Genomic DNA, 24,799 nt, shown 5'->3' with positions numbered 1-24,799 from the left:
AGGTTATGATTGTGATAAGACTGTCCTCAGGCATTACACAAGGTTACACAGTGAGTGTGGCAGACATGGCACAGTGTAGTCTAGGACCCCGGTGTCTATCTGGGTGCCACGGACCCAGTCATATCCCTACGGTGCATGTTCTGTCATGTTTAATCATCACGCTACCACCCCCATGGCTGATTATAGGTTATTAAGTGCGTTCCGGAGTATGTCATTGTTGAGACCAGCCATGTGGCTACGGACTCTATAGATCCATTTCTGTTCCCTTAAGAACAGGGCATTCTTAATGTTATGGGCAGTAGGAGGGATATTAAGTTTATCCAATACTGTCCAGAACAAATCGTTCACCGAGTGCTCTTTAGGCCGAGCCTAGCGGCAGTGCGCATATTGTCGAGGTAGATGAATATAAGCTGAATTGAAGCTCTGCCCATATTTGCGATTGGCTTTTGTCATTGCCTGTCCTAAATGCTGGCTTCTGATTCCTCAATAGGCTTATTAGTCCCTCCTTAGTACCGCCTATTCTTCATTTTGTCACCTTCCATGGCGACTGGCTCTTTTACTTCGTTTGTTACATAGTAGGTATTCTTAAGTGCCTATGCACTCTTCATTATTCAGTTTCTCTTGCTGCATGCCCGCTTTTTCTTTGGGATCAGCTGGGACAAGGCGGACGCTTCTTTGAACCCTTTACCCTGAGCGGGCACTCTAACCTCTAAGCTTTACAATAGGGCACTGGGTGTAAGCACGAGACAAGCTGAGGACCCTTTACCGCCTCTCAGCATCCAGCCAGAGTGGGGTGGGTGTCTGTAGACTCCCAGCAGGGCATAGGTGCACAATCTGTAATCTCTCACACACAGACCCAACACACTCATAGAATAAACACTCGCACACAGAAACACAAACAGACAGAGGCACATGTAATAGATCGGCTTCCTCATGCTCACATTGGAACTCAAGACCTCAGCTTCATTAATGTGTGTCGATGTTTGAAGATCATTGTGCATGTTTCATTGTTCCAATTCTTCGGGTGATGATAGGCCGGTTTGTACACAGAAGCGTTGCTCTGTAGGTGGTGTCATGGCTGTCTGCCAGCAGTGTGTGTGTTTGCACTCTGGAGCATTCATTTTCAGTTTTAGCTTGCACCAGGATGTAAAAATAACACACATCAAAAATAACCATAGTTGGGTAAATTGTTCGCACTTTGAGATCTGTTGTGGGTAATACATCTCAGTAATCCCATTCCCTTTACTGTGTAACATTTCACCTTCGTCACAAAAAAACGAAGTCTGAGGGGCATATTCTCAAAGATTTAACGCTGAGTTAACAGTGTGAGAAGTTGGCCTGGTATATACTGCCCACTAATTAAAGTGGGCACCTTGCACCAGTTCACACGACCCTTACTGATGATTAGGTCAAAGACAACCTTTAAAGAAACCTATCCTAGTGGTAGCAGTGGAGAGCAGCCTTCAGGTTAAGTTTCGAAGGAATATAAAGCAGCTTGTTTTACCAGTCTATAACCTCCTGCATGACCAAATGAAAGGAGAACCACACAAGGAATATATAAAATATATGTATTTATTACTAAACACTCTCTACTAACCTCTTTATGAGATTAGAGAACAAAGCACACAATATTAAATCACTAGAACGACAGTAAATAGCACAATACAGAGTGGCCTCCAGGTAGAGACCAAACCATAGACTAAGAAAGTGGTATAACAACCACGACTTGACTAGACACAGTGCCTAGAGCATGAGGAATCGTTGGGACCCCAAGGAACCATCCAAGGTAGTGACACAGGGGACCCACGGGGGACGTGTGCCGCCGCGAGCTCCGTACAACTCTATGGGAAAGTTGCGGTTGGAATTTTAAGGATTAAGGACACTTAGGAGAGGACTTTGAGCAAATCCTTTCAAACTTAAAAGGTTCTTAGGCCAGTACCCATGTGAGCACTGGAGAACTTGTGTTACCTAACCCAGGGAAGCCGGGTGCAAAGGTGTCAAATGGTGTCGGAAATCTTCGTCGTTTTCAATGGTGTGATGCTAAAAAGTGCGGCTGCCGTGAATAGGAAAAGTGTCCTGTGTGATCCAAGCCTGGATCAGAGATGAGAGGAGCCTAAAAGCAGAGGGAACAGATTTTGCATCACTTCAGGGTGGAAAAGCGGGAAATTTAATCTAGAATTAGGACCTCAACTCTAGAATCCCGTCACAGGTCGATTAGACCTTTGTACCTGTCATAGAGTGTAGAAGGCAATCTCTTCAACAAAATCAATTCAGATCACTTCCATTTCCTTCCCAAAAGAACCACTGACAAAAGGTCAAGTTTGAAGATTTATTATAAAGCCAAAAGCAATTGTGTATATAAACACCTCAGTAAAAGGTTCAGCAAATACACTGGTACTAATACAAACATAATCCTACGAAAAAGTCTCAAACGACTGAGAAATAGTACTAATATGATTTCCAAGACCACTAAGCTTGCAAGGAGTGCTATGATCTGTGTCCTGGTAGGCATGGAAGAAAAGAAGAAATACATCTGGATAAATCTATCCCTACACTATACTAAGTGCCATCCCTACAACCGGATCTTCCCTAACAAAAAGGTGTCAGCCGTGGTGACTTCTAAAGAAGTTCACTCACTCAGTTCGGACTTAGCCTCTTAAGTTCATCTCGCAAGCAGCTCTCTGCCTACCCAGCATCTTTCTTCGCCCTTGTGCGCTTCTACTCTGCTCTCCTCCCGGGGTGCTGTCCCTAATACGAAACCCACAATTCAGTTGACACGCCCCAAGAGACGCCCCCCTCGGAGAGTTAGGTTTCAAAGGGTCTTCATCTTGATGTCTTCATCCTTGTTCGTTGAAAAACGGCCTTGGGTCCCACAGTTGTCTCCGCTTGAAGTTGCTTCCCTAAAATTCCACAACCACTCCTCCGGGTCTACAACTATCTTTCTCACTTTCATATACAATAGGCCCTTCTTTACTTTCTTCGGCTTAACCTTGCACCTGCAAAGGAACGCACATAAATCGGTTCGCAACATCATGCTACTTGCAATTAATTCTTTGAGGCAACATTCTAGGAAAAAGGCAGTTCCATGATTTAAAGTTAGCTGGCACATTCCTAACTCGGCCTACACAAACTGTTATCCCCACCTGGGCCTCTGCACGTTTCGAGATGTCACCCCCTAACTTTGACAAACAGTTTTACTCATTAGGCCTGCATCATTATAGAAAAAGAAAAGAATACATTTCCCAACTAAACACTTCTATGTCGTTTACATGAATACAATAATGAATTACTAAGCATACATTGGAATACATGATGTTTCTTTAAACACTCTTTAACTGAACTAACATTACTTTCACAAATACATTTCTAGATTACATGGCATTAGTATTTCAAGAAACACGTTATGTTGCAGCTATGGGGAATTCGGGTACATGCGTTCATAGCTTTGTATCACACTTAAACATGATTATAAGCCTCTATATATGCGGGTGCGGATTACTCGTGAATATGATGCACCCCTACAATTTCTAACACAGTTTTACGCTCTCTCAGTCCCCCCTTTGATGACCTGTGTCATCACCACCATCCCACATTCCTTAGGGTAGGGACCGAATTTTAAACAGCACTTGTTGCCACATTTCCTCGCCTGAGCATTTCCAAAGCTCTTAAGCTTCTATATTGATTATCCTGCAACTCTTCCATTCTCCGTGCCTGTCCCCTCACTGCTCTATCCAACCTATTGGACCTATAGCATTTGTACAATCTCAACAAACCCCATATTCCAATTACACAGGCTACTATGATGAGGAAGGGCTCCAGAATGTATTCAAGAAAACTCCTGCCCAGGTTTGCAAACCAACTCCCAACACCTCCAAGACCCTTGCCAACCTTTCCCATGTGTTTTCTTGTGTCAAATCATTATTCTCATAGTGGATAGCAGTAATGTTGCGTATATATTTCTTCAGGTCTTTAGAATTGTCTGGAATATACGTGCAACATTCCTGGACCTTCAAAAGTTTACAGACTCCGCCCTCTTTTGCTAATAGGACGTCTAAGGCAAGGCGGTTCTGCAAAACCATTGCCCTGATCGATAACATCTCACCATGAATCAGCACCAGTGACTTTGCCGTACTCATCGACAACTCATCCACCACTGTTGCTAACCTCCGTATCTTTACGTCATTTAAAATCACTCCCAACATTGGTATCGCAGCTCCAAATATATCTCCCACTATTGCAGCAGCACTTTCTCCTCTCTTCACTCTTGTCAACTTGCCACCCTCAATTTGAGCAAAATCCTCAGTGTGGTATATCTTAGGGAAAACAATAGCCAAATAGCACGTCCCATACCACTTATCCGGTAACCTCACATATGCATTCTTTCCACAGACAAAATACACTGTTGGAATCACTTGTATCACACTTTTCAGAAAGTCCTTGGTGTAATACTCTAATTTGAAAGTGTTCACAAGTTGTCTCACCTACATATACATTTTCGTAGTATGTCTTTGGCCTATGTAAACATATCTTTCCTTTTTGTACAACGTCCAGGGCTGTTGGACCATAACTTCCCTTTGACTTGTGTCCAAGCTCTTCATCTGTCCAATCTACCTTACCCTGTACTGACGTCTGTAACTGCTTCTGTTTTTGGTATCTATCCTCAACCTGCTCTACGAACTTCTTCTCTACCTCTGTCAATGAGCAGGTCAGGTTGTGTCGATGTGCATATGAGGTATCTATGGTTTTCGTTGGAATGAAAAAGTATCTAAGTCTATCCTCAGACTTATAATAATCCCATTTGTTCAAATGCTTATAATTTGGGACTTCTGGTAACACAACATCATAATTCGAAAAGAAATACTCAAAATGACTCCTGCCATAAAATAAACTAAGACACAAACTACATGAAATTCCATATATTAATGGCAAGTGATGGTATCTAATACCCTCATCTACTGAAGCAGGCAGTTGCATACACACATAACAATCTTTCGCATCCATTGCATCAATATATTCATACAACAATTTTGCGTAAGCATTCTTCCCAAAGTTTCCTTTGGACAAATCAGCATGTAATCTACGACTTTCTTCAGCTAGCAAAGCTTTCTCGGCTCCTATGTCTACCTCTTTATGGCTAGGAGTGGTAGGTTTAGGAGTTCCCTTGACCTCCACTTCCTGCTCCTGTGGTGCTAAATAAGAAACTAAAACTACAACAATTATAAAGAAAATCACTAACCCTAATAGTGTACCTATAATACATTTTTCCCTACGAGTCGGGTTACCCGCCTCCATGATCTCGGACAGTGTGATTCGATTTTAGCAGCAACACAAAGTCTTGGCAATATACAGTCTCTTGCTTGGCTTTATGAATTTTCTCGAACCACACCTAGAAGCAGAGGTCCCCTTTCAAATTTTCATTGTCCATTTTGTGTTCAGGTGACCCTACCCTTCTCCGTCCTCTAAGGGATGTCCCTGAATTTCTTCTTCTTCTACTCGGCCCTAAGTATCTTCTATAGCTTATTTACAAAGTCTTTCCTGCGCATCAATGATCAGGTTCTCTCTGAGTGCACAGAGTACGTAATCTAAAAGTTCCATATGAAGTATTATTGAATCACAGGCAGGGATTTCAGGGCCAAATGTAGGAAAAGTCAGTCTGTTTAGGATCAAATCACTTATCTTGCTTAGGAAAGGGTGATTAGGAACAGTGATTGTCAGTAAGCCTTCGATTTCCAGTCCAGGCACCAACAGTATCACTTCCAATTTATAGTTCGGGCCGTATCGGTCACCAGCACTGACCTCACCCTCCCGGATCTCAGTACACCTGGCATTTGTCAAAGGGTAGGTCCACTCCGGAGTGGCGTATCTTCTGCAAGGTACTCTCACCCTCCTGGATCTAATTGGACCCTTCTCCTCTGAGTCTTGGTCTCCTTGTTCCGGGTCTGATTCTTCGGATACAGGCGCAAGATCTTTTTCGGAGGTCAATCTCACGTTCAACCTTTTCCGCCTTTCGGGCCAACTTGCCTCCGTGCCCCTTACTCCTCTGACCCTTGTCGGCACAACTTGCTCATCTCGACCTTCAGCTTCTCCAGAGTTGGGATCACCCTCACAGCAGCTTTCCCATTCAGTGGCAGTTTCAGTATCACTGTCGCTGTGATCTCCCTCAGCTCGGTCGGATGAGTTACCGGCTTCTTCAGACACCCCCACAGCTTGACTTGTCCCCTCTTGTGGATCTTCATCCACAGCTGGATTTTCTTCTACGAGAGGAGCTGTTTCTTCCAGGTGTGCTGGGACTCTTCGGGTGTGGGAAGCGTGTATCCAGCTTGGCAGTCCACCACACTTCACTGCCGTGTTCGTCACCAGGATGACTTGGAACGGCCCTCGCCAGCGGACGTCCAAGCAGCTCTTCCTCACGTGTTTCCATACTAGCACCCAGTCTCCGGGACACAAGTCGTGACAGAGGTCTCTAGAAGTCAGGATTTCTGCCGTCTGCACTTGCTGGGACACAGAATGGATGACATCAGATAATCCTTTGCAGTAATCAAGAATCAGATCATCTGTGATATTCAGCAAGGCCGCTGAGGGGACAGACGGTAGTCTCATAGCTCTTCCCATCAGCACCTCATGGGGTGAAAGTCCTGTTCTCCTGTCTGGTGTACTACGCATGCTCATTAACACCAAAGGTAAGGCATCTGGCCATTTCAGAGATGTGGAAGAACACACTTTCGCCATTCGTGCCTTGAGCGTGCCATTAATTTGTTCCACTATGCCAGAAGCCTCTGGCCGATAGCTACAATGCAGTCTCTGATCAATATTCAGTGCAGAACAGAGCATCTTCACAACTTCACTGTTGAAATGTGTTCCTCTGTCCGATTCCAAAGAGGTCGGGACCCCGAATCTAGGTACTAACTCCTTCAACAATAATTTAGCTACTGTGAGTGTATCGCACCTACGAGTGGGATATGCCTCGACCCACCTGTAGAACACACATACAATTACCAAGACATATATGAGGCTGTTACACTTAGGCATCTCAATGAAATCCAATTGCATCCTGTTGAAAGGCCCTCCAGACCTTCCCACATGACTCAACGTAACATGGGTCCTCTTTCCAACATTCATCTGTTGACACGTGACACACCTCTGACACACCGCTTCCGCAGCCGTTCGGAACTTAGGGTTCTACCAAGTCTGCCTGAACACTCTTATCATAGCATCTCTTCCCAAGTGTACAGAACCATGTATCTGGCGGGCCATCGGGCTCACTAGTTCATTCGGCAACACCGCTCTCACATCTGCCGAAATCCACAAATCCAGATCCCCCTTGGTACAGCCAGAAGTCACCCACACTCCTCTTCGGAAGCTGATACTTCGTTACTATAATCGATTATAGTAACGAAGTATCAGCTTCCGAAGAGGAGTCCGCACAGAAGAAGGAACATTATATCCTTTTCTGTTGTTCTCCACTTGTGTGTGTTTTTTTGTATAATTTTTCACACACGTTAATACACATATATAGGCAGTAGCTTATCTAAGAACAGAGACCCTGACGAAAGCCTGAGGCATCTCCCTCGGTGGCTGAAACATGTTGGTCTCTTCGCAGTTATTTGCTATCACTGCGACGATTTTGCCAAACTGTTCTTGTTTTTAATCAGGAAGGGGCCAACGCCCATTAAAAGTTTTCTGTTAGTTCCCTATCCTATTTTAAATCACCACTTTTTCTTTTTGCACTGCACTTTTCCCATCGAATCTACATCATTTGGGATATCTGTGTGATTGTGGTCGCTACCCCGAACCATCCGATAGGGTATGCATGTGATCTCAATGATCAAGAGACACAATACCCGGTAAGGATTACCAAATGAGAATATTGATCTTACAAGACTTTGATGGGAATCCAAACAACTGGGGTGACTCACGGTTACAGGTGTTTCATTTTTTGGCGATTTGGTCTGTTATTCATTCTTTGTATTCCTATAGTACTTTTTAGACATAGGACTTACATTAGCAAACACATATCTGGTTCAGCTCTTAGACCCCTAAGTTTATTGTGTATAATGGCATCAATGTAGCAGGGTTCAAAACCGAACATCTTTTTAGGGTCACATTCTCTGCAGCAAGTATAACCTGCTCGTAACGTGTGAGCCTGTTGTTAGTCAGGTGCTGCGTTTTGATCCTTGTCATTAACAATTCTACCGAATGTGGAACGTGTACCACCAAAGAATGCCCCATTACGATGCTCTCACAACGCTCAATGCTGACACCTGTTGCAGCAATGGATTTGAGACATCCGGGCAACGCTGCGGCTACTGGATCTAAGGTAGCTGAGAAATATGCAACTGGTCTACGAGCACCTCCGTGATCTTGGGTCAAAACTGCTAATGCACAGCCCTCTCGCTCGCAGCAAAACAATGAAAACAATTTGGTGTAATCAGGCATTCCCAGAGCCGGAGCATGACATAAGTCTTCTCTCAACACTAGGAAAGCCATCATGCAATCTGTGTCCCATGGTACCGGATCACTTACGTCCTTGAGCGTCAGTTTCTGTAAAGGCTTCGCTTTTAGTGAGAAATTTGCAATCCACTGTCGACAGTAGCCAACCATTCCCAGGAACATTCTAACCTCTCTTTGTGTGGTAGGCACCATCATTTTCCTTATTGCCTCTATTCTGTCTGGGGACACTTTTCTTATTCCCTTCTCTATTCGGTGTCCCAAATACTGCACTTCAGGAAGACAGTATTGTAACTTGCTGGGAGATACCTTATGACCATTTTCTGCCAGATGGTTCAACAAAGCAATGGTGTCTATTCTACAGGCATCTTCTGTCTCTGACGCAACAAGGAGGTCTTCTATGTACTGTACAAGAACCGAGTTCTGGGGCAGTACTAGACTTTCAAGATTCTTCTTCAATAATTGATTAAAGATCGATGGACTTTCTGTATACCCCTGTGGGATACTACACCATGTTAATACACGGTTTTCCAGCTTAAAAGCAAAAAGAAATTGGCTCTCTTCGTGTAACGGTATAGAGAAAAATGCCTGACACAAATCAATCACGGTGAACCTGTGCTGGAATCGGAAACAGTATCACTGATGGATTTGGTACCACTGGACAGCATGGGACAACAATGTTGTTTACTTTTCGCAAATCCTGCACAATCCTGAACTTCCCGCTAGGCTTTTGCAAGCCCATAATCGGAGAATTACACGTACTGCCCATTATTTCTTTTAAGATTCCCTGTTTTTTCATTGACTCAATCACCGGTTTTATTCCCGCAATTGTTTCCGGGGTCAGCTTGTACTGGGGTGTTCTTGGAAATTCTGCATCTCTCCTTACTTGTATTTTGACTGGCTCTACGCCTTTGATTAGACCAATCTCTTCTCCTGTAAAGTCCCAAACCTCTTGTCTGACGGTTTCCCGTAAGTCCCAGGGGAGTTCCTCCACTGTGAGTGAAGGATACAATTCTATGCACAGACGTGTGTTTGCAACCTTAAAGGCGGCATCATCGTCATTTGTCTCCAACTCTACTCCCTTTGGTGTACAATAGATGGTGCAGTTGAGTTTGCACAACAGGTCCCTTACTAGCAAACACACAGGACTAGAATCACATACCACAAATTGATGGTTGTCACTGAAATTTCCTATTTTCACTGGAACTGGCTCGGTCAGTGGATTCGTCATATTCCTATTCGCTACACCCACAACTTGAATGGTCTGACCTGACAGAGGCAGGTTAGGGACCACTGCGGACCGCACAGTAGAACGAGTCGCACCCGTGTCCACCAGAAAGGTAGTGGGGTGTCCGGCTACCTCCGCATCTACAAAGGGTCCTCTCTGGTCTATCTCTAAAGCTGCTCCTAAGGTGCATTCTTCCTCCCCGTCCAGATACCTTCCTGTTACTGGGTTGAAAGCATAGTATTCATCTCCATCTATCAGGAGGGGCATCTGCTGGTATGTCCTATTTCCTGCTCCGATCTTCGGTGGCTGGGGAACGGGGGCTCTAGGAGCGGAAGTTCCCCCTTTTGCCACTTTGAGCTTGACTACTGTGGACCTCGGAGTTTGGGGAGTCTGGCTCTCCTCCTCCTCCTCCTGTACTTGATTCTCTGGGTTATGGGGACACTCACGCCTCCAGTGCCCGATCTCGTGACACTGATGGCACCTTGTTGTCTTTTTCAGAGTCGCCAGATCCACCCTTGGCCTTGAGCCCTCCTCACTGTCATTTTTCTGGCTGTTCGATCTTCTCCCCAACGTTCCATTTCCTGACTGACCCTGTCCTCCCGATTGCATTTGGACTAGCATCAGTTTGTCTTTAAGCTTCTTAGTCTTAGAGTCTATCTCATCACTGCAGTACCTCGCGTATCTCAGGATCTCGTCTAGAGGCTTGTTTTGCCAACAAATCAAATGTTGCTGTATCATTAGACAGATCTCGGGTCTTAAGCCCAAAACAAACTTGGACACAAACTGTCCCATATCCTTTGGATCCATCACATCCAGACCACTGCACTGTTTGAATATCTGTAACAGTCTCTCATAATACTCATGAACTGTCTCCTTTGGTTTTTGTCTAGTTCGATCTATTTTCACCCAATCTATGTCTTGTGCTGTCACCTTGGTTTTCAACCACGTGATCACTTGCTCATATTTTACCATCACTCTTGGTGAAGGTCCATTCGTGTATGCATCCCGTTCTGGTTCCTCTGTGGGCCACTCGACACTGACCTTGCACGCTACCCACAGATCTCCCGGCACCACAATGTCGAACAGTGTGTTCAGATCGACCCACAGTACTTTTGAGATTTTGACAAACCTCTCTACCTGCTTGTACCATTCTACTGGGTTTTCCCTCAATTTTGGAAAGGTGTTCGTAAAGGCAGCCAAATCTCCTCTGCTCCAGGGTACGTGCACATATCCTCCATGGGCTACCTCTCTCAAGGGGTATGCCTCTGCATGCATTAGCCCCGTTCCTGTGGGAGTCTCTATGGTGCTTCGTCTAACACTTTTCTTTCTTGACCACTTTTCCTCCCATTTGTCCAATTGAACCCAAATTCGAATTCCCACTACAAGTTCTCTGATGTGGGTTTTTAATCCGATTACTCTTTTCTCGTCAAGATCTTGGTCTGTATACTGCAACCTATGGCCGCCTTGGAATGCCTTTGTCCTGGTCAAGTCCACTGAATATTTGTTCGCTAATTCTGTTAGCTTCTCGTGAGCTGTCCTAGCTCAACGAGTAACATCCTTCGCTACAAACAACAGTTCATCTGGATCATAAAGTTCTATTCTTTCCAGAGGGATTGTACCTTCCACTATCTCTTCTACTTCTGACTTCAGCCTTAGTACATCTATTCTCCTGGCCTTTATCACTGCTCTCAATGTGCCTTGTCTAGAAGTTTCGCTTGGGTCTTTCCCTTTATATTCCTGACTCACTCTTCTGTCTTCCTCAGGGGTGTTATGGGGAACACTCCCTCTCTCCCATCTTTCACAGTCCCATTCTTGTCGCCTTTCTGTAGTTCCAGGGGTAAACGTACCTCTATTTTCCTCACTCCCACGGTCTTCCTCCTGTCTACTTCCATTAGACCTGCAATGGGATATTTCCCTGTTCTCTGAACCCCACTGCCTGCAATCATCCCTCGACCTGTCACTTTGGTTATCCGCAACCGTCTCCCAGGTTCTCAAATCTGGCCTCAATTCTCTAATGAGCCGGGGCCGTGGTCCTCTCAGATCCATCGGTCCTCTCAAGCCCCCCTGTTCTCTTGAGGAGTCTGCCGATGCTGCCAAAGGGGTGCTCCTTTCTATCAGTCTGGACCATTGATTCCACTCATTCACCACGTTATCCCTAATTTCACTGGCGTTTCTTTCCCTGTCCATTTGTGGCAGACTCTCGCTTTGGGTCTGTTCTGGGTTGTCCACTGACACTATAGGACCCATGGTAACAGGTACCGTAAGGGCATCTGGTAACCTCTGAGCATTGGCCCCCTCCTCACAGTGTACCTTCTGTACCGTGAATCTTCCCACTACTCTTGCTTCCGGGGCCAGTTGAGGTACCTCGCTTTCCACTGTGACGGCCCTGTTCCCTACCGGACCTAAGTCACTTTCTCTTAGAATCCCATCGTCCACTGCCGATGTTCCCCTTTCTGTTGGTGGTGGTGAGGTCCCTTCTACTTCTGGATTATATGGAGGTGGTCTGTCCGATAATAGTCTCTCTATCAGACTATCTTCCGTTTCACTGTCATCGTCTTCTGTATTCCTTTTCTGTGCTTCCTTCTCACTAACCAACAATGGGTACAACCTATCCCCTTCTATGGTTTGTACTCTCCATCTCTTGGCTAGTGCATCCCACCTCACGTCCTGCACTGCTCTAACTGATCTATTAACTCTTTCTTGTCTTCTGTCCCTGTTTTTTTCGTGGGCTGCCCTGATCCATGCATTTAATGCTTCGAACTGTGTTGGCCTAGGCAAAGGTCGCAAAGAATACATAATCGCTTTGAGCTGATACAACACCTCTAATCTGAACGTCCCGTACTTAGGAAACGTTAGCTCCTCATTCCCCTCAGTCATCTTACACCAGTTCTCAAGCCACAATATAGTATGTAACCCAACGTTTGTGGCCATGTAATGAGCTTGCGTATCCTCGGGTGGAGCCTCTTCCCCACCCCGAGGTTCTAAACTCTTCTCTCCAGAAAAACAACTTCGCAATCCTTTTAAACATTTCATGATGAAATCCACGACAATTCCTTGTTTAATGATGATACTTGTAAAGCGCACTGTTACCCCATCTAGGGGTGTCCTGGCGCTGAAGACCGCTGGGGAACCCGTCCTGGCTTTCCCTGTGAGATGGTCCCTTCTGGGTATCTCCAAGGTGAAACCAGGCATCCCTGGCGCCTGTGGGGGGCCGTTGTAGAGATGAGGCAAGCTTAATGTCCAGAGTTGCCGAGTGTGATCCCTGGTTAGAGTAGGCACCGAGGTGAGAAATATCGAGTCCGTTGAACCTGGTCCACAACCCTGCCGCGTCGGGAATTGAACCCTGGTCCCGGGCCATTCTCTGCTTCCGGGTCTGCCGCCTCTAAACAGTGAGCCACACCACTCCACTTTACAATATCAATCCACCAATCCCAGCGCGGCTTCACTCTGGCTGTCCTATCCCAGCGCGGCTCTTCGCTGACGTCACTCACTTCCAGCTAACCGCCCTATCTCAGCGCGGCTTCACACTTACCGTCCTATCCCAGCGCAGCGCTTCCTGACGTTACTCTCCTCCGTTTGCAGCAGTTCCCCTCCTTTCTCCGCTCGTCTCTTGGTCATGCATGCGTCCCAATCATACTTTTTGAAATGATCACTTCCAACCAAGCAATCACTTCTCTGACTGTACATCCACAGTCTGACTGTAATTGTCACCGACTGGCAAATGTCTGTCCCATTAAAGAACAACAATCACCTCTCTGATAGGTTTCATACACACGGTAACCTCCGACCAGCGTCTGTTACCCACACACTCACACACTCGTTCCCCCTATCTCGGTCCTGTGGGCAATCAATGGTACCTCATGATCCCCTTTCAATGGTCGACAATTACTGTGAGTGTTCGATACACCCAAACCACTTAAACTCTCCTTGAGCTTAAGATTTTCACCGGTTGCGCGCGCTCACAACCTGATCTCCTTTCACACTACAGGCATTCAATCTCCGCTAGACAATACAACGCAACAACACAATACACACCGCAATCTAACACGCATGACCCTTTTTATACTCACTCTTATGACCTGCTGCTTTCTGCCGCACCGTCCCTCTCCGTCATCTTCCGTGGATCGCGATTCTCCGTCCGCTGCTCTATGGACGCACATTTTCGGATGTCTATGGGCCTTGGGGAAATCTTAACCTATATGGATTACCTTCACTCCAGAAGATAAACCATCCTCTGCTACCAACTGGAAAAGCGGGAAATTTAATCTAGAATTAGGACCTCAACTCTAGAATCCCGTCACAGGTCGATTAGACCTTTGTACCTGTCATAGAGTGTAGAAGGCAATCTCTTCAACAAAATCAATTCAGATCACTTCCATTTCCTTCCCCAAAGAACCACTGACAAAAGGTCAAGTTTGAAGATTTATTATAAAGCCAAAAGCAATTGTGTATATAAACACCTCAGTAAAAGGTTCAGCAAATACACTGGTACTAATACAAACATAATCCTACGAAAAAGTCTCAAACGACTGAGAAATAGTACTAATATGATTTCCAAGACCACTAAGCTTGCAAGGAGTGTTATGATCTGTGTCCTGGTAGGCATGGAAGAAAAGAAGAAATACATCAGGATAAATCTATCCCTACACTATACTAAGTGCCATCCCTACAACCGGATCTTCCCTAACAAAAAGGTGTCAGCCGTGGTGACTTCCAAAGAAGTTCACTCACTCAGTTCGGACTTAGCCTCTTAAGTTCATCTCGCAAGCAGCTCTCTGCCTACCCAGCAACTTTCTTCGCCCTTGTGCACTTCTACTCTGCTCTCCTCCCGGGGTGCTGTCCCTAATACGAAACCCACAATTCAGTTGACACGCCCCAAGAGACTCCCCCCTCGGAGAGTTAGGTTTCAAAGGGTCTTCATCTTGATGTCTTCATCCTTGTTCGTTGAAAAACGGCCTTGGGTCCCACAGTTGTCTCCGCTTGAAGTTGCTTCCCTAAAATTCCACAACCACTCCTCCGGGTCTACAACTATCTTTCTAACTTTCATATACAATGGGCCCTTCTTTACTATCTTCGGCTTAACCATGCACCTGCAAAGGAACGCACATAAATTGGTTTGCGACATCATGCTACTTGCAATTAATTATTTGAGGCAACATTCTAGGAAAAAGGCAGTTCCATGATTTAAAGTTAGCTGGCACATTCCTAACTCGGCCTACACAAACTGTTATCCCCACCTGGGCCTCTGCACGTTTCGAGATGTCACCCCCTAACTTTGACAAACAGTTTTACTCATTAGGCCTGCATCATTATAGAAAAAGAAAAGAATACATTTCCCAACTAAACACTTCTATGCCGTTTACATGAATACAATAATGAATTACTAAGCATACATTGGAATACATGATGTTTCTTTAAAAACACTCTTTAACTGAACTAACATTATTTTCACAAATACATTTCTAGATTACATGGCATTAGTATTTCAAGAAACACGTTATGTTGCAGGTATGGGAAATTCGGGTACATGCGTTCATAGCTTTGTATCACACTTAAACATGATTATAAGCCTCTATATATGCGGGTGCGGATTACTCGTGAATATGATGCACCCCTACAATTTCTAACACAGTTTTGCGCTCTCTCAAGGGTGACCAGGGGCTCGGTAGACGAATCCCCACCGATGTCGGGTGCTTCAGGTGAGAAGAGGTGAAGGTTGACTCTGCAGCCACGGGGACCAGGAGACGTCGAGAACAACCAAAGTCTGCAGGCGAGCTGTCCCACAAAGGATGTCGAGTGCTGGGGGGTCAGTGTCCGGATGGAACACCAACAAGCCTTGGCAACTGCAACCCACGTGGTCAGAGGAAACATGCTTCTGTGAGGACCAGCAAGATCCTGGTGACTCCCCAAGCAATGGAGAGTCAGGGCACATCTGGAGCAACCAGGTAAGTCCACTGAAAGTTAAAGTTGCCTTCACAGGGACCCATAGGCCAAAGGACCAGGGATCGCAAAAGGACCTCGAGAGGAATCACAAAATACCAGCCCGCAAAACACTTGTGAAGTGTAGACTGGTAATCTTTGGTGGAAACACTGCTCGGGGTCTGGACTACAAGTAGCCCAAAGCACAGCTTCCGGGGTCACCGGAAAGCAGATGATTCTGCAAATGTACATGGTGCCCAGGGGTACGGGTTGCACGGTCCCCACGAAAGATAGGATCTCAGGTTTGCGGCGAGCACTAATCGACCTTGAGGACACTTAGAAACCCACCTCCTGTGTTGCAGAAATCTTCAGAGTCCTCTGGAGCTTCGGAGATGCAAACTGGTCAGATGCGTCTTTGGTGCCTGCTTAGCAGGGGAGTAACTCCTTTACTCCAAAGGAGATTCTTCAGTCATCTAACGCAGTGTAGATCGTCAAAGTACTTGGTTTCTGTAGCAGTTTCGTCCAGGTAAATCTAAACTTCTGTAGTCAGGGGTTCTTATTTATACCCAAGGAAGGGGTGGGACAAACTCTAGGGACCCACCTATGGGAGGGTCAGGACAGAGGTGGGTGGTTACACCCATGTCCTATGCACAGGGACACCAAATGTGCCGCCGGTGCAGACATCAAAGGACTCTCAGAGTGCACCCACCCAGCCCCAATACACTAAAGCCTGATTTGGAGGGGGTTACACCTCCCTGTGACAGGAAGCCTATTGTCATGCCTTCCCCTGCTTGACTCCGCCAGGAAGGGAACCTGCATTGGTTCCACAAAGCTGCACAGCCCTTTTGTAGTTTGAATCCAATGAATTAAGTTCATATGCTTTTTAATCTTTTCACAATTTTATCCGTTAATTTTTTGCTTCTTTTTTGTTCAATTCATTTTATTCAATCAGTTAATTCTCCATTTTCAATCAAAACTCAAGAGCAGAGGGTGAATTTCATGCCATGATTTATTTTCAAAAGCCCAATGCATTTCGGGAATAACACTCCCTTCGTCAGGGGCATCTAGAAATACAAACAGAATATTTCATTTAATTACAATGTACCAAAATGGCAAAAAGGTTTCTCGTGGTCACTTTGTCAAGCGCATGTTTATAAAAACCATGTCTTTATATGAAACACTCAAGGTTGGTAACTGTTACATTCCCGAATTTTAATGTCATTCATTTCCTGGCCTTATCTATTTATAATAAGTAGCTCCGTGCTGCAAAGACTAGGTACACCCCTTAACTCTGTGACTAATTGTACTAATCGTAGACAAAATGAAACAACCATCTGTAAAATTTCACATGCTTACCATAGCATGCTGACAAAGTTTAAAACATCAGCTGAGCACTTCCGGTTCAACCCCGGTCATCAGAGCCAGTGACTGCATGTTTCCTTTTCATAGCGTGCCATCGCGCGCCTATTCCATTTTGTTCCAAACATATTCTACTTCCCTGAGCTTGGTGTTTTTTTGTCTAGTATCACCGCCCTTGATAATGACCTACAGGTGGTTCGCTCTATCTGTCAGCACCGTGAACACTCATTCCTTAAAGCTGCTGAACAAATATACTGCGTAATTTTACAGGAGCTACTCAATGTCCCAGAATGCACTACAGTGAATGATGATACATTTGGAAGGTTACCATTACTGTTGTTTGTTTTCCCAGCAGCAAACATGTAACTTTAAAACACAGTGAGCCTGTTAAGTTAAAAAAGTGTGCTCTATCTAATTTGCATCCCAAGTTAAAACATGAATGCATATGCCACAAGTTATCCTGAATTTCCTACGAAACACTGATTTATATTCCAACATGGCCCGGTACCCTCCCCATGCTCCAAGTGTCCTTTTTAATTAGCTCAATGCAATCCACGTTCTCTGGTCCTCTTTTGTTGCTATTTGCCAAACGTTTATCATTGGGTGCTATCTGCAAGTTTGTGCAGCTTTGTGGAACCAATGCAGGTTCCCTTTGTGGTGGAGTTATGGTTGCAGCGCAACGGGACAAAGCGCGTAGAAAGCATTGCACACCAGAATTGTTTGAAAGATTAGCTCTGTTGAAATTGTTGAAGAAAGTGGATAACATGGTGTGCATCTCATTCTCATAGAGTTCATGTTCCCCTGCTTGAGCTCAGCTCAGCAGCAGGAGGGCAGACTTGTGTCTGCGGCTGGCAGCATCCATTTTGTGGTGCCAGGTTCTGTTAAGTGGGCACCGGGTGTACAGGTGTAGTCATATTTCTCCCTCTAGGAGGGTGGAATCATACCTCCCATACCAGTTACTGGTGTGGAGATATGATTCCAAAGTGTTTGACACCAAACACAACATGTTTCCATGCAGCCGTTTTAAAGTTAGCATTTACCGCTAGGTTATAATGCACTTAAGAGTATATGGTTGGCTGCATTACAGAACAACCCCAGAGAATAGATTCCAAAGGCTGCAGAGGAGCTCTGCTTATGCATGGGCACCCTCTCACATAAAACCCAGCACCCTGCCTTCAGGATTGATAAGGCCTGCCATAGGGGTGTCTGATGGGTTTATGTGTGCAGTGATAAGGTAGATATAGTGAACCTATATCTAAGTAAGGGGTGCATGCACCACCTTACACAGGTTGTAGTAGCAGACCTGTGGTGTCAGTTTGAGTGGGCTCTCAGGGGTGGAACAATGCATGCTGCAGGCCCCGGGCGGCCTCTGAGGTACCTATGCCCTAGGTACATAGTATACCATATACTAGGGACTTATAAGGGTACCCCAGAATCCAATCTGGAGTGTACCTAAAGTACAGTCAATCAATTTAGAGGAGAAAGCTGCTAGGCTGGGGTCTTGAATAGCAGGATCCCAGCCAGTCTAAGTCGAAAACAGTGAAACATCAGCAAAAAGTGGGGGTAACTATAAGAAGCAGATCATACTCTCTTACAAACGGCACTTTATCGCAGCCAAAGTGGCGATAATCGTATCGCCCCATTCACAAACTGGTGCTAACAGCCCATATCACCAGTTTACCAGCGATAGCAGCCGCAAAAAACATCGCCACAGATGACCCCCCGCAACTATGGCTAATGAGATGCAGAGTAGGCGATCCTGTGCAAAAAGCCGTGACAACACCACTCCGCAACATTCTCAATGACCAGCCAGATCAGCGATAAGATCACAAAACAGGCAAATAGGTGCGTTAGCAGCAGGAAATCATCACCTGCTCTGACCTGGTGTAAAGTTAGCCTGCACCACAAAAGGGAGCCCAGCCCAGAGACCAATAGATGCCATTGAGCCACTGATCATGCGGGCTGGACACCCAAGAGGGCCACAAGACCCCCCCCGCCAACCATCCAGGCAGTGTCCATGATTCCTTCATCTTCCGACAGTCCATCATCGACCAGTGCTACCATGTGTATGTGGCCCTGCACTGTCCACTGCCTCCGGCCGCAACTGTGGTCCACCAGGGCTCACACATCAAATCGAGCCCTGACCGGCCCGGACGTTGCATCCCCTCAGGAGGCATACGCCACCAGCACCAGGACCACCTCCAACTGCCAACTGCAAGTCGAAACAGTGGTACTGGCAGACTAACTGAGTTGCTCACACCTGTTGTGGATGCCATCATCTGCCTGATACCCTCCTCAGCACTCCAGGTGCCACTAACTCAGTGCCATCACAACCCATGGACCGTTACTGAATGAGTTTTGTGCTGTGGAGAGGTTATGCAGCAATGTCACCTCAGGCAGTGTGGGAGACCTGGGACGATGATGAAGAAGATGATGCAGGTGTAACACACCCCACTGCAGCTGCATCAGGTATATCCCGAAGGGACACAATCCTAGACAATTCATTCACATGAGCACGCTCTGCTCTAGTGCCCCAACCTCAGTGCACTGCAACTGACGGACACTTCTGTTAGCATTTTGTGTGACCTCTGTTCTTGCTCCGGCTACCAACATGATGCTTCACAGTTGTTTATGTTATGCTGTTGTTTTCGGTTTCCATTTTAATGATGATCACTGTTCAAGTTGTTGCCAGCACCAACCACTCCGTGTGGGCTAGCTTACACTCACCCCACACCCATCCAGCACAGGTGTCACTATACATGTGAACCTGCCAATAAAGGGGCCAGGTGCACGTGCCCCTAGCCAGTTCCACGAACTATCTGCGTGTGTCCGTCTGGTCATAATGTATGCATGAGGGACCCGGGCACTACAACATTACATTGTGCTGTGTACAGTGGATGCAACCATGTCACGGCAGGCAGCGGATTAGAACCTGGACATGTAGCTTGGCCGTCACCCACTCAATACATAAGAGGAGTAGACTGGGCCGTCGTATGCAGGTCCAGCGTGTGTGTGTGAATGATAATTGGGTGCCTCTGGGTGTAGTTCTGTACTGGAAATGTACAACTGCATGTGTCTCTGTCGTAGTGTGGGTCTCTTTTGTGGGGTGTAGGTGGTCCCTGAAGGGAATTAGACACCCAAGTATGTGATCTGGTGCGTCTTCAATTGGTCTTCCCGCACCTGTTCGGCCACCTCCTTTTGGCATTCTGACACCTAGCATTGAAATGCCATGTGTGGCTCGGTGAAGTGTTGGGAGCCAGCCGTGCTAGCTGGTGCTTCCTGCTGTGTGGTCTGTGCAGAGGCTAGGTTCTCCTCTATGTAGCTTGGCTGTCCTGGTCCTGGTGGTGGGTTACCTGGGATGTCCATGAGCTGTTGTAGGGCATTGGTGTCGAAGGTATGGTGGTCCTCTCCATCATCACTGATGAGTTGTCTGGTCTGCTCTGCTGGAGGTGTTGTTTGTCCCTCTGCAATGCGAAGGGGAGATGCATGTTGACATTGTGTTGACATGAATGTTGGCACATTGTTCTTTTTTGCATGCAGAATGTATGACAATGTATATTATGGATCTTTGGGAGGTGCTGGATTTTGATGCAGGACTGTGGATATTTGTCTACATGACGGATGTGAGGTTGTACGCGTACATTTCCATCTCACAGTTTCCTGCTCTGTTAGATGTGGTTGGCCTGTTTCTACGCATGTGTGGAGCCAGTTGTGTTCTCTGTTCTGCATTGCTGAGGTTGCACTTTGTACCACATTGCTGTCAATGTGGATGTGCTGTTATTGTTATGTGTGTGTGCTGCAGTGTGACACAGGGATCAGGGACATGATCCAGGGTCATTATGGATGTGCAGTGTGCTACACATCGTTGTGCATGCGTGCCATTGTACCCATCTCTCCCCCTCCACCCAAGTCCCTGGTCGTTACTCACCCTGTTGATGTTGTGTCAGGTCCTCTTGAGCTGTGTCGGGACTCCCAACTCCTTGCACCGTCTCCACACTGATGAGTGTGGCCTCTGTTTCCTCCAGCTCATCCTGTGGCACTGGACTCCCACCTCCTGTCACCGTTGCTGCCTTCCTGTTGGCAGCGGGTTTGTGCTTGGTTTAGATTTTAACATCATGCCAGCACCTTTTGGCCTCCTCCATTGACCTCCTCGACACTCCGACTGCATTCATGTTAGTCTAATTGTGGGTCAGTTGATGGTAGTGTTCTGTCACCTCTGTGACACTGATCCTGTTTTCCTGCGGACTGCACACCATCTTCCTCTCCCTCTTCTCCTTGGCCTTCCCCAACCCTGTTGTTCCTTGATGGTAGCTTGTCTCCTTTCTGGTGAAGAATTGGCTTGGTAGTTTAGTCTGCCCTGTTCCCATGATGCACTGGGCCAGGGACAGACTGATTTGCATATAGCCAGGTTCTGAGCTGGGATGGTGCAGTGAGATAAATAACGGTGATGGATCAAGCCCTGATCTTTGGACTGGGTAAGAGTGGTCTGCTTAATTCAGACACTCTGTTCATCACCACCCCCTTTTCTGAATCGTTCCTTGATGGTGGTCAGTGGGGCTTGTGGGGTTTGCGTTGACCTCTGCTTTTGGTCCGGGTGCATCCATGTTGCTACACACTTTGAAATGTTTTTTTGTTGTTGCTTTTATGGTTCATTTTCCCGCCTCACGTGTGGGATTTGCAGGCCTGTCGCTGGTTTTTGCTGCTTTCTGTATCGCGATTGGCCTCATCGCAACTTTTTTAGCATTCGTGTTTCACATTATTGCAGCGTTGCGTTGGCTTTATCGCGGACATTTGACGCTTTGTCGTGGGCCTATTGCTTTGTGCCTCCCTGTTGTGAATACTTAGTTAATGTGGCGCTATTTTCCCACAATAGACTGCGATGTTGAAAGCTACGTTAAGCTAATTTTGCGAGTTATCACATGTTCTTGAGAATATCCCCCTGAGTGTAGCAAAAAACGAGATCCGCTCTGTCTGAAAAGTGCTGTGTGTGTAATAGGCAGAGGCTTTGAAGTGCTATTTTCTGTGTAACAGAGGTAGAGCTTTGAACCTGCATACGAGAATGAGGTTTTCATAGATGTAGTGCCAATAATGCATTTCCTTTAAGAGTGCCTGGCCTTCAGCACATCCAACCCAGCTCTTTGTAGAAAGAGAAACACAAGGATACTGGAACAAAGTGTGCCAAATGACTCGCTGGCTGCCTTTGAAATTTCACCTTCAGCTTCCTCTTTGTCCCCCTGGGGAAGAGAGAAGTCGCCCGGGCCGGACTGGCCATAGCGGGCACTGGGCAATCCCCCGGTGCGCCGCAAGGATGGGGGCCGGTTTTGGCCCCTGGGGGCCGTTTTTGTTACAGGGCCGTTATAGCTGCAAAATCAGTCCTGTACCAAAATCTTTCGGCCCTGGCAAAGAGCTTGGCGGCACCTCCAAACGATTGAATGACCATGTGATCTAAATATATGTATGGTCCACTGGCAAGCACTGTGAGAAACTAGCACTACTTTCAGATTCCGCTCCAGAGGTCACAAACGTGGCCCTTTATAAACAATCACACAGGCGCCTAAAGGCGACTCAGTTCAAAGTAGGCACTTCAGGAATAATAAGCTACATACAAAAAAAAAATAATAACAACATCCTGGAAAAAGCAAACACTCATAAGGGAAGCAAGAGTCAGTAAAAGATCTGAAATGTAAATCGGAACTATCCCTCACAAACTTTTTTTACAGTTATTGATCAGTGTTTTTTCCGGTAAAGTTAGCGACATTGATACAGGGACAGATGGGAGTCCCTTTCAAGGTCTATTTTTAATTACTGCCAGGTATTAGTACCCACTTAAAGCCGTACCTCGTCTGACACGCTTGTACAACAGTCAAAAATCTATGTCTTCTTCTCTAAGGACCTGTAGGAACTGTACATTTGCATCAATGTTTCATGCAGTCTGTAACCAGGAAATGAGCCGCCCTGTTTTTTTCTGAGGGTGAGTGTAGCTGCTGCAATTGGTACCTGCCTGTAACAGACATTGGCTGAAACAAGAAGGATTTGTGCCAGTGAAAGGGTCTTGAAATGCTCAAGTAGGAGTCGGCTGTCACAGTATCATTAGACTACTTAAGTAATTCCTGGTGAACTCGAAATTGATTTCAGTATTTTGATAAATACTTGTCATTTTGAATGGGATTACAGTGCTCAGTGTTGTTGATTGTAGAAGCCAAAACCTTTCTGTGGCGTGTAAACTAAAGGCAAACCAATGTCGCGCTATCTGATGTAAATGTAAATGTAAATTGATACTTGTATAGCACACTACTCACCCGCAAGGGTCTCAAGGCACTTGTACGAATACCACTGTGCAACCCATCCTGGCTTTCCCTGTGAGGCGTCCACTCCTGGACAACCCCAAGGTGGAGGCCAGGCATCCTTAGCGTTGTGGGGGCTGTTGTGGAGATTAAGCAAGCTATTGCCCAGAGTTGCACTCCGTGATTGGAATAGGCACAGAGGTGAGAATTATCAGGTCAGTGGAATTTTTGAGCCCAAGACCCGCCGACGCGGGGAATTGAACCCTGGTCCCGGGCCAGACCTCTGCATCAGGGTCTACCGCTCTAACTATGGAGCCACACTTCTATCTGATGACATGTGAGTGACTGCTCTGCTAAGCGTCTGTTTTGGTTGTCTTGTTTTGACCTGTAGGAATCCCAGCAATGGGGAGGCAGGGCCAGATCAAGACCTTTAGAGGCCCTAAGCACTTTAAAGATTTTGGTGCCCCCATATAAATCTGAATTCAAAATATAAACAATAATAAACCGTAAAATTAAATCGTTTTTTTAAAAATGAAACAAAACTTACAGTACGATGAAAAACACGAGCAGTCCAGCTTATCCCAGAGGCAATGTGTAAAGCGTTTGCTCAACACCCACACACAGCAGCGACACGCTCGGCACACCACAAAAAGAAACTCCACACAAGGTTATATATAAAAATAGCCTTTGTATTATCCAAAACACATTAGAATAGTAATCACATGATAAACACTGTGCCAACTGGCGCTAGGCAATATTTACAGGGGATTAAATACCAGACAGGGCCAATCGGGCCACTGTCAGAACATTCCCAAAAGCACATGTAGCAAATGTAAAACATAACCAGTAATTACTGGCACAGACACTTTGCATGAATCACATTAGGCATAAGCAGTAGGCATAAACACATTATGCATCATCCTAAAACACAGAAGCATAAACTAAGCAGTGCACCCTAGTATTTTATTTATTTATTTACACTGACACAAGGTGCATACATCACCTTAGGGCCTTGCGCCCTTCCATCATCACACAGATGACCCCAGACCAACTGGTCTTTCACTGGGACTCAAATGCCCTCTGTCCAGAAAGTCAGGGCGTAAGAGATACCCCCCAAATGGCTCCCTCGTTGCAGTTGCCACTGTCAGGCGGGGCGCTGTGAAAACAGCCCGGGCAACTACGGGGCCCTCAGAGCGACCATAGGGGGGCGGGCACCGACAATATGCCCCAACACACCCCTATACACCAAGTTCACCACAGAGCCTCTCCAGTGCCGCCTCTAGGAACCAATCTTCCCCCAAAGGAAATCAGCACGGGCCACACGGTGCCCCAGGGAGCACCAACGCGGCTCCAGGCACCGACAGCGTGTCTCTGGGAGGCCCCATGCATTTGGGCGGTTCTTCTGGGGCCAATCTCGGCACCAACGAATCACAAATGGCAGCCCCCACTCACTGGGGCTCTTCCGGGACTCAGCTGGTCTCCAGAGGTCCTCAGGCACCGACAATGTGCCTTGACGGGTCCCGCACTCATTGCAGTCAGGCCCCGCTCATGGAACCACTTC

Source organism: Lissotriton vulgaris, unplaced genomic scaffold, assembly GCF_964263255.1.
Source record: "Lissotriton vulgaris unplaced genomic scaffold, aLisVul1.2 SCAFFOLD_1139, whole genome shotgun sequence".
Classification (NCBI taxonomy): Eukaryota; Metazoa; Chordata; class Amphibia; order Caudata; family Salamandridae; genus Lissotriton; species Lissotriton vulgaris.
The sequence above is the reverse complement of the archived record's forward strand: the minus strand, read 5'-3'. Positions refer to the sequence as shown.